The sequence below is a fragment of the Bombina bombina genome, chromosome 3 (assembly GCF_027579735.1).
Source record: "Bombina bombina isolate aBomBom1 chromosome 3, aBomBom1.pri, whole genome shotgun sequence".
Classification (NCBI taxonomy): Eukaryota; Metazoa; Chordata; class Amphibia; order Anura; family Bombinatoridae; genus Bombina; species Bombina bombina.
This window is the reverse complement of record NC_069501.1, coordinates 299420152-299437636: the sequence shown is the minus strand read 5'-3', so window position 1 is coordinate 299437636 and position 17485 is coordinate 299420152. Positions and strand designations below refer to the sequence as shown.

At 37.5% G+C, this 17485-nt stretch overlaps 1 protein-coding gene across 1 annotated transcript in view; it reads right to left on the bottom strand.

Moving 5' to 3' along the window:
- Positions 1 to 1726: 1726 nt before the first annotated feature.
- SMPX (small muscle protein X-linked) overlaps positions 1727 to 17485 on the bottom strand; it is a 200537-nt gene continuing 184778 nt past the window's right edge. The window contains exon 5 of the mRNA XM_053706377.1: positions 1727 to 1947. The gene's annotated coding sequence lies outside the window, so the exon portion shown is untranslated. The remainder of the gene's footprint in view (positions 1948 to 17485) is intronic.

Sequence of the window (17485 nt, the reverse complement as noted above, 5' to 3'; positions counted from 1 at the left end):
TTTGCTTTTTACAACAGGAGACTGCTAGTTTGTGTGGGCCATATAGATAACATTGTGTTCACACCAGGGAGTTATTTAAGAGTTAGCACAACACAGTACTAAATGCAAGTCAATAAATAATAAATAAAAAGTCATGTGATCAGGGGTTTGTCAGAAGATGCTTAGATACAAGGTAATCACAGAGGTAAAAAGTATATTAATGTAACTGTGTTGGTTGTGCAAAACTGGGGAATGGGTAATAAAGGGATTATATATCTTTTAAAACAATAAAAATTATATTATAGACTGTCCCTTTAAGTTATGATGCTATGAGGATGCATTGCCTTTATTAATAAGAAATACAATTTACAGTTAAAAAAGACTCCGAAAAACTAAACAAGTAATCATTTTAAAGGGACTTGAAAGTCATGGTTCAAATAAAACATGCAATAAAAAAATACTTTAATTATTACTATTATTACCAGACTTACTTTGTTCTTGTGGTACCCTCTCTTGAAGAGCATGTCTAGGTTGCATAGAACTAAGTACATTTTATAAAAGAAGTAAATTGGAGATTTTTCTTTTGTTAATTTTATTGCTCTAACGCTCATTTAGATTTTTCATGTGCCTTTTAGAATGGATGTTATTTTAATTACCTTCCCTAGAACAGAGACAAAATAATGGGACTTCCACTCTTCCTGCAAGAGGGGAGCTCTGTCCTAATGCCTCTCCATCCTAGGTTTCCCATTTGTATAGCTTTTTTATTAATTCCTTGTGCCGTTTAAACCCTCCCTAGGAACACTCAGCTCTCTCTTCAGGACAGGTCATAATGTTGGGAGGTAATACCAAGTTTTTCTCTTTCTTATAACTCAGGGACACTTCACCATACTCCACCACATGAATGAGCACCTTGCACTCCTTTATTGTTTACTGTTATCAACAGTAACATTTTGTTCTGTTTCCTGGTTATAATACCAATTGGACTGTATTTTTTAGCCTATCTGCCTACAGTACCAGCTACTACCAAGTTTACCTTCTAGCCTGTTACCTGTAGTGCCTAACTGCTGGTCTATTTCCTATATAGAGTCACTGCTTGCTACCTGCTTGTATACATTTGCATAAATACACCTACACACACACGTATATATATATATATATATATATATATATATATATATATATATATATATATTTATATATAGCAATATAATATTGATTGATAGATAGTTAGAGTAGGGAGCAATATATTTTCAGGAAAACAGAAAAATATGTTTTGTCAATACAGAAACAAATTAGCACAAGGTAAGTGTGCCAACCTAGGTTGGAAAAGGCTGCATTAAGTAATTTTCATTGGCAAATGGCTTTGCAGGCTCCTAGAACATACAAATTATCAATATGACAAGACCAGGCCTGGCTAAAGCCAAATGACTAGATTGTATTTCAGTTGTATATTTAACAACTGCTTAGAAAAATCAACATCTCCACAGACTGTAATGTATGTATTAATTAATGTATTGATGTATTTTTAATTTAAATACGATCTATCCCAAAAACTGCTCCATGCTGTATATATTGATGAAAATTAGCGAAAGAGGACGTTCCCTCAATGAACAATTTGTAACATAAGCCTTTTTCTGTTCATCATCAAATTTGAACTCTAGTAATACAAAATATATATTTTTAAAAAAACAAATAGCTGGAGTAAGCAGAATAATTATGAAACCATCTGAGATACAAGAACACAAGATTTTTAAAAGAAACCCAGTGCTTCTTTATTTGTGCTATATTTCATTATTTTTATTGAGAAACCAGTTTCTGAGCAATTAATGTACAAATAAGTTAATGTGTCGCTATATGGAGGTATACATCATAAAATGTTGTACATAGTCTTTATATAAATATATAAAATATCTCAGCAGTTTGCATTCCTCCTACGTCTGGTTTTCTTCAAAAAGATTCTTGTTTGAGCTGCAAATAAAAAAAATACCAAGGTTACATTTCCTTATAGTTTCAGTATTAACAGAATGTAAATAACTACACATATTCTTTATTTGATTTTTTTTTTGTGTAAAGCTACGCAAACAGAAGCCCTAATTCCAAAACATTTGCATTTGTATACAAAAACACTGCATATCATCACATTTTTTTATTAATCAGTTTTAAAGGTATTTCAAGTTTTTTTGTTTGTTTCTGGTTATGTGTTACAGTGTTTTGTTTTTAAGGATGCTCTTGTGCTGAAAAATAAACATTTTCTTTGTTCTAATGCTTTTGGGTAGAGATGTGCATTCAAGCTTCAGACACATTTTGCTGATTTGTTGAGTTGTCAGGATACATGAACAGGGAAATACATTATTGGATGAAACAGCAGAACTAATAATTGTGTGACAAAATCTATTCTAGAAGCAACATCAAATATGATCCCCCTGCAAAAAGCAATTCTATTAAAAGGATATTGTACTCCCTTTTATGTGTTCTAATAGTTGATTTCACCTGCTGTAGTGTATTTAATTTGATTACAAACAATTACTTTACCTTTATTTGTTATTTAAAATAGCAATTTTTGCCCTGTTGTATCCCTACCTACATTGAAATTATGAGTAACAAAATATTTCTCTGTAGAAAAGCTATATAAAGAGAAGACAATAGCACTAATTAATCTCCCAACAGGGGTTGTGCTTATTCAATCCCACAGCCATACTTAGCAAACCTAACATATGGCTAGATTACGAGTTTTGTGTTATAAGGGGTGTGGTGCTAACTTGCATGTTATTGTCACCGCTCACTTCCCTACAGCGCTGGTATTACAGGTTTACAAAAACCCGGCGTTATCAGGCAAGAAGTGAGCGTAGAGCAAAATTGAGCTCCATATCGCACTCCAATACCAGCACTGCTGAAAGCTGCAGTGAGCTGGTTTTACATGCTCGTGCACGATTTCCCTATAGAGAGCCGGCTGAAAAAAAGCCTAACACCTGCAAAAAAGCAGAGTAAAGCTCCGTAACGCAGCCCCATTGATTCCTATGGGGAAACTAAATTTATGTTCACACCTAACAACCTAACATGAACCCCGAGTCTAAACACCCCTAATCTTACACTTGTTAACCCCTAATCTGCCGCCCCCAACATCGCCGACACCTACATTATATCTATTAACCCCTAATCTGCCACTCCCGACATCGCCAACGCCTACATTATACTTATGAACCCCTAATCTGCTGCCCCCAACATTGCTGACACCTACATTATATTTATTAACCCCTAATCTCCTGCCCCCAATGTCACTGCAACCTACCTACACTTATTAGCCCCTAATTTGCTGCCCCCAACGTCGCCACCATTATAATAAACATATTAACCCCTAAACCTCCATACTCCCGCATCACAAACACTAGTTAAATATTATTAACCCCTAATCTGCTGCCCCTAACATCGCCACCACCTACCAACATTTATTAACCCCTAATCCACCACCCCCCCAACGTCGCTGCCACTATACTACATTTATTAACCCCTAAACCTAAGTCTAACCCTAACACCCCCTAACTTAAATATAATCAAAATAAATCTAAATAAAACCTACTATCATTACCTAAATAATTCCTATTTAACCCTTTAAGGACACAGCTTTCATTTTGCTCAATTGTTTTATGACGGAAAAATTCCGTCATATGTCCTTAAGAGGTTAAAACTAAATACTTACCTATAAAATAAACCCTAAGCTAGCTACAATATAACTAATAGTTACATTGTATCTATTTTAGGTTTTATTTTTATTTTAAAGGCAAGTTTGTATTTATTTTAACTAGGTAGAATAGTTAGTAAATAGTTATTAACATCTCCATCTTCAAGACATCCGGCACGGAGCATTCCTCTTCAATCGAAGTCTTCTTGCAGAATGAAGGTTCCTTTAAGTGAAGTCATCCAAGATGGCGTCCCTTGAATTCCGATTGGCTGATAGAATTCTATCAGCCAATCGGAATTAAAGGTGAAAAAATCCTATTGGCTGATACAATCAGCCAATAGGATTGAGCTTCAATCCTATTGGCTGATCCAATCAGCCAATAGGATTGAGCTCGCATTCTATTGGCTGTTCTAATCCAATTTTTTCACCTTTAATTCTGATTGGCTGATAGAATTATATTAACCAATCGGAATTCAAGGGACGCCATCTTAGATGATGTCACTTAAAGGAACCTTCATTCTGCAAGAAGACTTCGATTGAAGAGGATGCGCCGGATGTCTTGAAGATGGAGCCACTCCGCGCTGGATGGATGAAGATAGAAGATGCCGTCTGGATGAAAACTTCTGCGGGCTTGGATGAAGACTTCGGCCGCTTGGATGAAGACTTCTGCCGGCTTCAATGAGGACTTCTGCCGCTTCTTGAGGATGGATGTCGGGTCTTCAAAAACTGTAAGTGGATCTTCGGTGGTTAGTGTTAGGCTTTTTTAAGGGTTTATTGGGTGGGTTTTCTTTTTAGATTAGGGGTTTGGGCACTTGAGAAAGAGCTAAATGCCCTTTTAAGGGCAATGCCCATCCAAATGCCCTTTTCAGGGCAATGGGAGCATAGGTTTTTTTAGTTAGGATTTTATTTGGGGGGTTGGTTGTGTGGGTGGTGGGTTTTACTGTTGGGAGTGTTTGTATTTTTTTTTTTACAGGTAAAAGAGCTGATTTCTTTGGGGCAATGCCATGCTATTGGTAGTTTAGTTTAGGCTAGGGTTTTTTTTATTTTGGGGGGGGGCTTTTTTATTTTGATAGGGCTATTAGATTAGGCGTAATTAGTTTAAATATCTGATCATTTCTTTTTTTATTTTGTGTAATTTAGTGGGGTTTTTTTGTAATTTAGGTAATTGTATTTAATTTAGGTAATTAGTGTAAGGTTAGGTGTTAGTGTAAGACAGGTTAGGTTTTATTTTACAGGTAAGTTTGTATTTATTTTAGCTAGGTAGTTAGTAAATAGTTAATAACTATTTAGTAACTATTCTACCTAGTTAAAATAAATACAAACTTGCCTGTAAAATAAAAATAAACCCTAAACTAGCTACAATGTAACTATTAGTTATATTGAAGCTAGCTTAGGGTTTATTTTACAGGTAAGTATTTAGTTTTAAATAGGAATAATTTAGTTAATGATAGGAATTTTATTTAGATTTATTTAAATTATATTTAAGTTAGGGGGTGTTAGGGTTAGACTTAGATTTAGGGGTTAATAAATTTAGAATAAATTTAGGTAATGATAGTAGGTTTTATTTAGATTTATTTTAATTATATTTAAGTTAGTGAGTGTTAGGGTTAGGGTTAGACTTAGGTTTAGGGGTTAATAAATTTAGTACAGTGGCGGCGACGTTGGGGGCGGCAGATTAGGGGTTAATAAATGTAGGTAGGTGGCGGCGATGTTAGGGATGGCAGATTAGGGGTTAATAATATTTAACTAGTGTTTGCGATGCAGGAGTGCGGCGGTTTAGGGGTTAATATGTTTATTATAGTGGCGGCGATGTCCGGAGCGGCAGATTAGGGGTTAATCATTTTATTTTAGTATTTGCGATGCGGGAGGGCCTCGGGTTAAGGGGTTAATAGGTAGTTTATGGGTGTTAGTGTACTTTTTAGCACTTTAGTTATGAGTTTTATGTTACAGCTTTGTAGCGTAAAACTCATAACTACTGACTTTCAGTTTACGTATCGATCTTGGTGGTATAGGCTGTACCGCTCACTTTTTGGCCTCCCAGGCAGACTCGTAATACTGGCGCTATGGAAGTCCCATTGAAAAATTACTTTTTGAAAGCTGCGGTAATTACGTTGCGTTACGGCCAAAAAAGTGTGCGGTGCAGCTAAACCTGCAAGACTCGTAATACCAGCATTAGTGAAAAAGCAGCGTTATGAGCCTTAATGCTGCTTTTTCACCCATACCGCAAAACTCGTAATCTAGCCAATAGATAACAGTAGCAAGTCTGCTTTACTGAAAGGCTTAGCACATTGTTATAGGCATGTCCTAGGTGTTGATTAAAAAAAAAATAAACATTTAATATTCTGCAGTAGGTATTACAAGTCATTTTGGAACACATTAAAGGGACAGTCTACACCAGAATTGTTATTGTTTTAAAAGATAGATAATCCCTTTATTACCCATTTCCCAGTTTTGCATAACTAACACAGTTATAATAATATACTTTTAACCTCTGTGATTATCTTGTATTTAAGCCTCTGCAAACTGCCCCTTTTTTCAGTTCTTTTGACAGACTTGCAGTCTAGCCAATCAGTGCCTGCTCACAGATAACTTCTCGTGCAAAAGCACAGTGTTATCTATATGAAATACGTGAACTAACACCCTCTAGTGGTGAAAAACTGTTAAAATGCAATCTGAAAGAGGTGGGCTTCAAGGTCTAAGAAATTAGCATATGAACCTCCTAGGTTAAGCTTTCAACTAAGAATACCAAGAGAACAAAGCAAAATTGGTGATAAAAGTAAATTGGAAAATAGTTTAAAATGACATGCTCTATCTGAATCATGAAAGTTTATTTTGGCCTAGACTGTCCCTTTAAGGGTAAAAAAATGTCCCTTTAATGCAATTTTTCTGTTAGAGAACAAACATGTACATGAATAAAAGGAAACCAACGAGAACAAAATTAATTCTAAGGGGTCAATTTATCAAGCTCTGTATGGAGCTTGATGCCCTGTGTTTCCGGCAAGCCTTCAGTCTAAAGACTGCTTCTCCATAACCTGTCCACCTGCTCTGAGGCGGCGGACAGAAATCAACCCGATCGGATACGATTGGGTTGATTGACACCCCCCTGCTAGTGGCCGATTGGCCGCAAATCTGCAGGGGACGGCATTGCACCAGAACTGCTGGTGCAATGATAAATGCTGACAGTGTATGCTATCGGCATTTATCGATGTGCAGGGGACATGATATGCTACATTGTATTATGTCGGCTCGCACATTAATAAATTGACCCCTAAGAAAACTGTATTCGAGTTATTATGTGGTTTGCAAGATAAGGACATTATTATGAAACCTGCCACGGAGCAGAAATGTATTAATCCTTTATAAAAAGGAGGTGGGAAGACATCTTAATAATTAGCTTATAATAGAAATGTATTATGCTGAAATAAATTCAAGAATATTTTATCTATGAGTCAAAAGATTTGCTGGATAATATAATCAAAGAATAGTATGATCACAAATTTCCCCAAAATATCAGCATTTTATAAGTCTAAAGGCTTCCAGTTTATATAGCTGTATTCACAAGCAGTGAAAAGTGTCTTTCCTTTCAGTACTGGGCCTGTTTGAGAAGGGACCTGGCTTTACACCCTAAAAAAACAAAGTCTTTGAGAAAGAATAGAAGTTTGGAGTGCATGCATTTTTGTGTTTTATATTGAAGAAAGAACATTATGCTTGAGGACAAGGAATATAGAGAGTCACTTGCTAAATATATAGTGTTACATTTTATTCTGAATAAGAACTGCTTGACAATTCAGAGAATATTTTTTGTACAGTTTACTGATACATTGTGTGTTTCATGTGTCCCTTAGCTATGCATATATGCATGAATAGGAACAGGCAAATATCTTAATATCTTAGCAAGTCCCAAGTTTGCAGAGGGGAGTACTTATATGGAAGATTTATTGATGACATATATATAAATATATATATATATATATATATATATATATAATATTATTATTTTTTATTATTAATATTATTATTATTTCTTCATTTGACAAGGGGTTGAGAATAGTGCCCATTTGATTCAGAAAATGAAAGAAAATCTAAGACCAATTAGATCTGTTGCAAAGCGGAGGGGAAACATATAGGATATAAAAAATCTGTATATAAAGACAAGGGAAACCAGAAACATCCAACATAGCTCCATAAGAAATGCACTGACAGAAATAGCCTGATAAACTATGATTGTTTTCATCCAATACATTTGTTAAACTCCATACTAAAAGCACAAATGTTGAAAGCAATGAGGTTAACATCTAAATATAGTGATTGAACTGCCTGTTGATGAAATGAGTACCAGATGTGTGTATAACAGATATCAACAAACATGGAACACAAAATTGCGCTTTCACAAGCATGATAGTTGCACTCCATCGCGCGCAAATCACTTTGGCATTGCATGGAAGCTTTGCACTCAATATAGATCGCTTCCATAGGCTCCAATGTATAAATACATATATATTTACAGGGAACACACAGTTCCCCATAGAATGCTATCTAAAGGCACTTTTCAGTGCTGTTTTTTAACCACTAAAACTGTTCTGTGAGCGAAAAGTTAGCACTCCACTTGTAATCTAGCCCTTTATAGGCATATTTCTCTAATAATAAGTAAAGAAAAACAAAAAAATGTGTTGAGTTGTTGATCAGTGGTAGGCAGCAGGGTAGACAATTTGTCTATTGTTACATAGATGATGTAATACTGTGAATTTTAATACCACATAGAATTACTGGATTAATTAAAAGGACATGCTACCCAAAAATGTTTTATGTTCTATATAAAAATGTATTGCAGTGCTTTGCTTTTGAAAAAATTATATTTATGTGCTGAATAAACCAATATTTTTTATGTAGGAGTTGTCCTTGTCAGCCAGTGAGCTGTAGAGTTCTGTTAGTTTCACCTTAAATTTAAACAGTTTTTGCATAACCCTTTTATACAATATCTTTATATTCCATTTTGCAACCTTTTGGGGCATAATTATCAAGCTCGCTAAAGACCGCTGCTCCATAACTTGTCCGCCTGCTCTGAGACCCCGGACAGAAATCAACCCGATCGAATACGATCGGGTTGGTTGACACATTGACTTCATTCGAAACACACACGATTCGCTTATTCTCTCCCCTCTCTATACGTGTTGCAGTCATATACCGCCCCCTGGCTCATCAACTTTATTTCTAGATCACTTTGCTGCCTGGCTACCTTATTCAGACACCCCTGCCCTCATTCTTGGCAACTTCAACCTCCCTGTTGAAAACCTCACTGCCTCCTCTGCAAAACAACTTCTGCAACTCAATTCCTCTTTTGGCCTGTCTCAATGGACTGACTATCCCACTCACAAAGATGGTCACTTCCTTGATCTGATTTTCAGCTATCTCAAAAAGCACAAACTCCCCTTTTCCTCTTTCGGACCATCATCTCCTTACTTGTAACATCACATCCCTCCCTTCAATTCTCCCTCCTTCTACCCCTCAGACCAAACTTCACAGAAGCATCAAGTCATTAGATCAGAAACAGCTCGCTAGCTCTCTCCAACCTCTCCTCTCTTCCATCCCCTTCGTTTCCTGCCCTGATGAATCTATCTGTCACTATAACTCCACCCTTACATCGGTCCTAGTCAATCTGGCCCCACCTACCATAGCTCGGAAATCATATACTCAGCCCTGGCATACTCCTCTGACACAGTACCTACGCAGATGTTCCCGTACTGCTGAGCGACACTGGAGAAAATCTCGGAGTTCAGCTGACATTCTTCACTACAATATATATTTTTGATAACCATCTTGATTTTTATTTTTGATTTCTTGGATACCCCATCATGCACAAAGGATTAATTGGATTCACAAGGGCACCGGATCTGTTACACAGGACATTTGTTAAGGATATCATCACTCATTAAGACTTTTTATATCATTTGGGACTTTTAATACACATTTTTTTGTGTTTATATGTTTTGGTATTCCCCTCTCTCCTGAGGGGCACATACTCTATTGTTTTCAACTATTTTTTAATTGTTTTCAATCGAATTGTTATATGTACATAGGGTACCCTAGTTTATGTGAATGCAATAAATGTATTTTAATATTTTAATATAATTCTGTTATTCTGATACTTTAGCCTATAGCTGGTGCTCCTTCTTTCTGTATTTTTATTCTTCACTACAAGTTCATCTTGAACGTTAACTATTCTGCCCTTAATCTATATAAGCAACATTACTTCGCCAGTCTTATGTCTGTTCTCCACGTTCAATACTCTTCTCCGTCCACCCCACCTTCTACTACAACTTCTCTCTCAGCTCAAGATTTTGCCAGCTTCTTCAATAACAAAATAGACTCCAATAGAAATGAAATCAGCTCTCAACATGCTACCGGTCTCAAACCCCCTCAAAACCTCACTATCATCCAAAACCCACATAGCCATAAATTTATCTCTTTTGCCCCTGTTACAGAGGATGAAGTTTCTGCCCTTATACTATCCTCTCACCTCTCTACCTGCCCTCTCTTCTACCCTTACCCCTATACTCACACACATCTTCAACCACTCCTTCAGCACTGGTATATTTCCCTCATCTCTTAAACACGCACTGGTCACACCTATCCTCAAAATCCCTTCTCCCAACCCAACCTCCCCATCCAACTACCACCCTATTTCCCTACTACCTCTTGTCTCAAAGCTTCTCAAAAAGCTAGTATATGTATGTCTATCCCATTTCCTTACACTAAACTCCCTCCTTGACCCACTGCAATCTGGATTTCGCCCCCACCTCTCCACTGAGACAGCAATTGTTAAGGTTACCAACTACCTACTTACAGCAAAATCAAAAGGCCACTTCTCTCTGCTTATCCCCCTTGATCTGTCTGCAGCCTTTGATACTGTTGACCACCCTCCAATCCTAAGGCATTTGTGACACAGCTTTCTCTGCCCCCATTACCACTATCTGTTGGGGTACTGCAAGGCTCTGTCCTTGGTCCCTTTCTCTTCTCAATCTACACATCATCTTTAGGTTCCTTAATAAAAATCCATGGGTTTCAATACCATTTGTATGCCAATGACACCCAAGTCTACCGCTCAGCACCAGACCTATCTTCTTCCTTACAAACCCGTGTCACTAACTGTCTCTCATATCTGATCTTGGATGTCCTTGGATGTCCTCTCACTACTTTAAGCTAAATCTCTCCAAAACTGAGCTCCTTATTTTCCCCCTTCTTCAAAAATATCCATCCCCAACTTCTCTATAACTGTCGATAACTCCATTATTACCCCTACCCCACATGCTTGATGAGCATCCTCTTCAATCAAAGTCCTAAAGAAGAATGAAGGTTCCTTTAAATGATGTCATCCAAGATGGCGTCCCTTGAAAAATAGGATTGGAGGTAGGAAAAATAGGATTGACCTCACATTCTATTAGCTGATTGGATCAGCCAATCGGATTGAACTTCAATCCGATTGGCTGATAGCATCAGCCAATCGGATTTTTCCTACCTTAATTCCGATTGGTTGATAGAATCCTATCAGCCAATCGGAATTCGAGGGACGCCATCTTGGATGATATCATTTAAAGGAACCTTCATTCTTCTTTAGGACTTCAATTGATAAGGATGCTCCGCGTCGGCTGGATGGAAGATGGACCCACTCCGCGCCGGAAGGATGAAGATAGAAGATGCAGCCTGGATGAAGCCTTCTGCCATCTGGAGGACCTCTTCTGCCCTGATCAGATGAAGACTTCTGCCGTATGGAGGACCACTTGTGCCCGGCTGGGTGAAGACGGCTCAAGGTAGGGTGATCTTCAGGGGGTTAGTGTTAGGTTTTTTTAAGGGGGGATTGGGTGGGTATTATAGAGTAGGGGTATGTGGGTGGTGGGTTGTAATGTTGGGGGGGTATTGTATTTTTTTTTTACAGGTAAAAGAGCTGATTACTTTGGGGCAATGCCCCACAAAAGGCCCTTTTAAGGGCTATTTGTAATTTAGTATAGGGTAGGTAATTTTATTATTTTGGGGGGCTTTTTTATTTTATTAGGGGGATTAAATTAGGTGTAATTAGTTTAAAATTCTTGTAATTCTTTTTTTATTTTCTGTAATTTAGTGGTTTTTTTTCGTAATTTAGTTTATTTCATTTAATTGTAATTAGTTTAATTTAGTTTATTTATTTATTTATAGAGTAGTGTTAGGTGTAATTGTAACTTAGGTTAGGATTTATTTTACAGGTAATTTTGTACTTATTTTAGCTAGGTAGTTATTAAATAGTTAATAACTATTTAATAACTATTGTACCTAGTTAAAATAAATACAAAGTTGCCTGTAAAATAAAAATAAATCATAAGCTAGATACAATGTAACTATTAGTTATATTGTAGCTATCTTATGGTTTATTTTATCGGTAAGTATTTAGTTTTAAATAGGAATAATTTATTTAATTGTAGTTATTTTATTTAGATTTATTTAAATTATATTTAAATTAGGGGGGTGTTAGGGTTAGGTTTAGGGGTTAATAACTTTATTATAGTGGCGGCGACGTTGGCGGCGGCAGGTTAGGGGTTAATTAATGTAATATAGTTGCGGCGACGTTGGGGGGGCAGAGTAGGGGTTAATAAATATAATGTAGGGTTCGTCGATGTTGGGGCAGCAGATTAGGGGTTCAATAGTATAATGTAGGTGGCGGCGGAGTCCGGAGCGGCAGATTAGGGGTTAATAATATAATGCGGGTGTCGGCGATGTCAGGGGCGGCAGATTAGGGGTTAATAAGTGTAAGATTAGGGGTGTTTAGGCTCGGGGTTCATGTTAGGGTGTTAGGTGCAGACATAACTTTTATTTTCCCATAGGGAACAATGGGGCTGCGTTAGGAGCTGAACGCTGCTTTTTTGCATTGGTTTGCTTGGGTTTTTTTCACCCAGCTCAGCCCCATTGTTTTCTATGGGGAAATCGTGCACAAGCACGTTTTGACTGCTTACGACTACCATAAGCAACGCTGGTATCGAGGTGAGATGTGGAGCTAAATTTTGCTCAACGCTCCCTTTTCTGAGGCTAACGCCGGCTTGCAGAAAACTCATAATACCAGCGTTGGCTTAAGGGAGCGGTAAGAAAAAAAGGCTCGTTAGCACCGCACAGCCTTACCAACAAAACTCGTGATCTAGGCGTAAATGTTTCCATAACATCAGTAATTAGCATTCTAATGACAATTATTAAGTTTTATATAAGCTTAATCATTTAAATGTGTGACTTCAGCAATAATATAAACTTTTAATTCAATCTGGAAATTGAGCGGGCACAAAAATGTTAAAATTGAAATAAAATCTGTGTAGACATTGTTTATAAAATTGGAAAGGCCGTGCATTTGAAAACCCCACAAAATCCATGCAAGATGCTTGGAAATGCTTGTGTAAAGATTTGCTATAGACACCAACTTTTGCCAAAAACATTTTTTTTAATGACCTAGAAACGCCTTATGAAGCTAGAACATGCTGATTGCTGCATGTATTTGATAAATTAAATATGATTCCCACTTTACCTTATAACACAATATTTGCTTGTATATTTGACACAAAGCAAGTCTTTCAGCCACATGATTTTGGCGACTTTCAACAATAGCAAATCAACAGTAGATTCTCAGATTGGTGATTAGGCTTATGTACTGCATTGCTATAATTAGAGCTATGCTTATTTTAAAATGTCTTCTCATCTATTGTAGTAATCAGACACATACCCAGTAGCAAAGCTATTGTTTGTGAGGAAAAAATACAGTAAAGGTATAAAGATACATGAAAAGGAACACATGTGATATAGCAAATAATTCTAACATGTATTTATGTATCTCAGTTTGTATAGTGTTGCTGCAGTAGTGGAATAAATAAAGACTACTGTTGTTTGTTTTGAATTTACACCCACACACACATATACACACAAACACATATACACCCACACACACATATACACACACATGCAAACACACACACAAACACACACACATAAACAAACACACACACACGCAAACACACACACACACACACACATACACATACACACACACATGCAAACACATATACACACGCATATAAACACACAAACACACACACAAACACATATAAACACACAAACACACACACATAAACAAACACACACACATGCACACACACATACACATGCAAACACATATACACACGCATATACACACACAAACATACACAGTTCACATACCACCATACCACAGATAGAAGCAGATATAGAGGCCTATTTATCAAAGGTCTGTCGGACCTGATCCGATAGTGCGAATCAGGTAGACAGACCTCGCTGAATGCGGAGAGCAATATGCTCTCCGTTTTAAGCATTGCACCAGCAGCTCTTGTGAGCTGCTGGTGCAACGCTGCCCCCTGCAGATTCGTGGCCAATCGGCCGCCAGCAGGGGGGTGTCAATCAACCCGATCGTACTCGATCGGGTTGAATTGTGGCGATGTCTGTCTGCCTGCTCAGAGCAGGCGGACAGGGTTATGGAGCAGCGGTCTTTAGACCTTCCTAACTGGTGTTTCTGGTGAGCCTGCAGGCTTGCCAGAAACACGGGCCCTCAAGCTCCATTTAGAGCTTGATAGATAGGCCCCATAGAGTGGTATGAATTCCCCTGACATCACTGGCACGTAATGGCATATCACGTGGGTTACATGTTAAGTTCTGAGGTACATTTGTTTGTGTATTGGCGGCTTTTTCTAGGAATTATGTACACATATCCTATAGCTGCTCTTATATCCACTCAAAGGAAGTTGTCAAAATCCATTGTGAAAATTTGCTATCTTTGTTGTTGGAAATCAAGGCTAGTTGCACTAAACATCCAAGTGACCACAATGTAAGCCTTTTAACACCCAAGAATCCTCACTACACAACACAACCCCAAGCAGAACCCCCACCCCCTACTAACATCCAAAGGTTTCTGGTATATGAAACCCCAAAACAAAACCTTCCCAAACCCACGCCCCCCCAATACTTGAGGTCTCAGTTGCTATATATACCCCCAAAAGAAAATCCTCTCTCTTCATCAGTCTGGTTCACATCTAGGGGCCAATTTATCAATGTCAGACATGATCGGCATTTAACATTGCACAAGCAGTTCACCAGACCTGCTTGTGCAATGCCACCCTGCCGCTAGCAGGGGGTGTCAATCAGCCCGATCATATAGGATCGGGCGGTTTGCAGACCGCAGCCTCAGAGGCAGCGGACTAGTTATGGTGCAGCGGTCTTAAGACATAACTGCTGTTTTCCGACGAGCCTGAAGGCGCGGAAAGAGGGGCATCAAGCTCCATTCGGAGCTTGACAATTCGGCCCCTAGTGTTTACTCCAATTTTATTTATTTTGTGCATTAACTTCTGCCGGCTTCGTTGAGGACATCTTGCCGCTTGGATGAAGACTTCTCCTGGTAAGTGAATCTTCGGGGGTTAGTGTTAGGACTTTTTTAAGGATGTATTGGGTGGGTTTTATTTTTAGGTTAGGGCTTTGGGCAGCAATAGAGCTAAATGCCCTTTTAAGGGCAATGCCCATCCAAATGCCCTTTTCAGGAAAATGGTGATCTTAGGTTTTTTTAGTTAGGATTTTATTTGGGGGGTTGGTTGTGTGGGTGGTGGGTTTTACTGTTGGGGGATTGTTTGTATTTTTTTTACAGGTAAAAGAGCTGATTTCTTTGGGGCAATGCCCCGCAAAGGGCCCTTTTAAGGTTTATTGATAGTTTAGTTTAGGCAAGGTTTTTTTTTATTTTGGGGGGGGCTTTTTTATTTTTATAGGGCTCTTAGATTAGGTGTAATTAGTTTAAATATCTTGTAATTTGTTTTTTATTTTCTGAGATTTAGTGTTTTTTTTAATTTATCTAATTGTATTTAATTTATTTAATTGTATTTAATTTAGGGAATTTATTTAATTGTAGTGTAGTGTTAGGTGTTAGTGTAACTTAGGTTAGGTTTTATTTTACAGGTACATTTGTATTTGTTTTAGCTAGGTACTTATTAATTAGTTAATAACTATTTAGTAACTATTCTACCTAGTTAAAATAAAAACAAACTATTAGTTATATTGTAGCTAGCTTAGGGTTTATTTTATAGGTAAGTATTTAGTTTTAAATAGGAATAATTTAGTTAATGATAGGAATTTTATTTAGATTTATTTAAATTATATTTAAGTTAGGGGGTGTTAGGGTTAGACTTAGATTTAGGGGTTAATAAATTTAGAATAGTGGCGGCGACGTTGGGGGCAGCAGATTAGGGGTTAATAAGTGTAGGTAGGTTGCGGCGATGTCAGGGCGGCAGATTAGGGGTTAATAAGTGTAAGATTAGGGGTGTTCAGACTCGGGTTCATGTTAAGGTGTTAGGTGTAAACATAAATGTGTTGCCCCATAGGAATCAATGGGCTGCATTACGGAGCTTTACGCTGCTTTTTGGCAGGTGTTAGACTTTTCTCAGCCGGCTCTCCCCATTGATGTCTATGGGGAAATTGTGCACGAGCAGGTATAACCAGCTCACTGCTGATTTAAGCACTGCAGGTAAGTGAGCAGTGAGAAAAAACTGCACGTTAGCACCGCACAGCTCATAACGCAAGACTCGTAATCTAGCCGAAACATTCATAAAACAAAACATTTTTATTGTAGTGAAAAGAACATCCAATGCTTTTTCTACTATAAATACAATCTGCTTAATAACCCTAAAACATTGTTGTGGTCTTTTCTTAAATGTTTTCCTATTTTTCCCTAATTAAGAAAAAAAGTTAAAAGCAGTGTTGAAAAAACTTACGGGTAGATTACGAGTTTTGTCGGTAAGGCTGTGTGGTGCTAACAAACCGTTTTCACTCACCGCTCACCTACAGACAACGCTGGTATTACAGGTTTTTTTAAACCCGGCGTTAGTCGCAGAAAAGTGAGCGTAGAGCAAAATTTAGCTCTACATCTCACTGTAATACCAGCGCTGCTTACGGTAGCAGTGAGCTAGCTAAATGTGCTCATGCACGATTTCCCCATAGGTATCAATGGGGGAGAACCGGCTGGAAAAAAATCTAACACCTGCAAAAAAGCAGCGTTCAGCTCCTAACGCAGCCCCATTGATTCCTATGGGGAAATACATTTTATGTCTACACCTAACACCCTAACATGAACCCTGAGTCTAAACACCCCTAATCTTACACTTATTAACCCCTAATCTGCCGTCCCCAACATCGCTGACACCTGCATTATATTATTAACCCCTAATCTGCCGCTCCGGACACCGCCGCCACCTACATTATACTTATGAACCCCTAATCTGCTGCCCCCAACATCAGCGACACCTACATTATATTTATTAACCCCTAATCTGCCGCCCCCAATGTCGCCGCAACCTAACAACATTTATTAACCCATAATCTGCCGCCCCCAACGTCGCCGCCACTATAATAAAGTTATTAACCCCTAAACCTAAGTCTAACCCTAGCACCCTCTAACTTAAATATAATTTAAATAAATCTAAATAAAATTACTATAATTAACTAAATTATTCCTATTTAAAACTAAATACTTACCTATAAAATAAACCCTAAACTAGCTACAATATAACTAATAGTTACATTGTAGCTAGCTTAGGGTTTATTTTTATTTTACAGGCAACTTTGTATTTATTTTAACTAGGTACAATAGTTATTAAATAGTTATTAACTATTTAATAGCTACCTAGCTAAAATAAGTACAAATTTACCTGTAAAATAAAACCTAACCTAAGTTACAATTACACCTAACACTACACTATAATTAAATTAATTCCCTAAATTAACTACAATTAATTACAATAAAATAAAGTA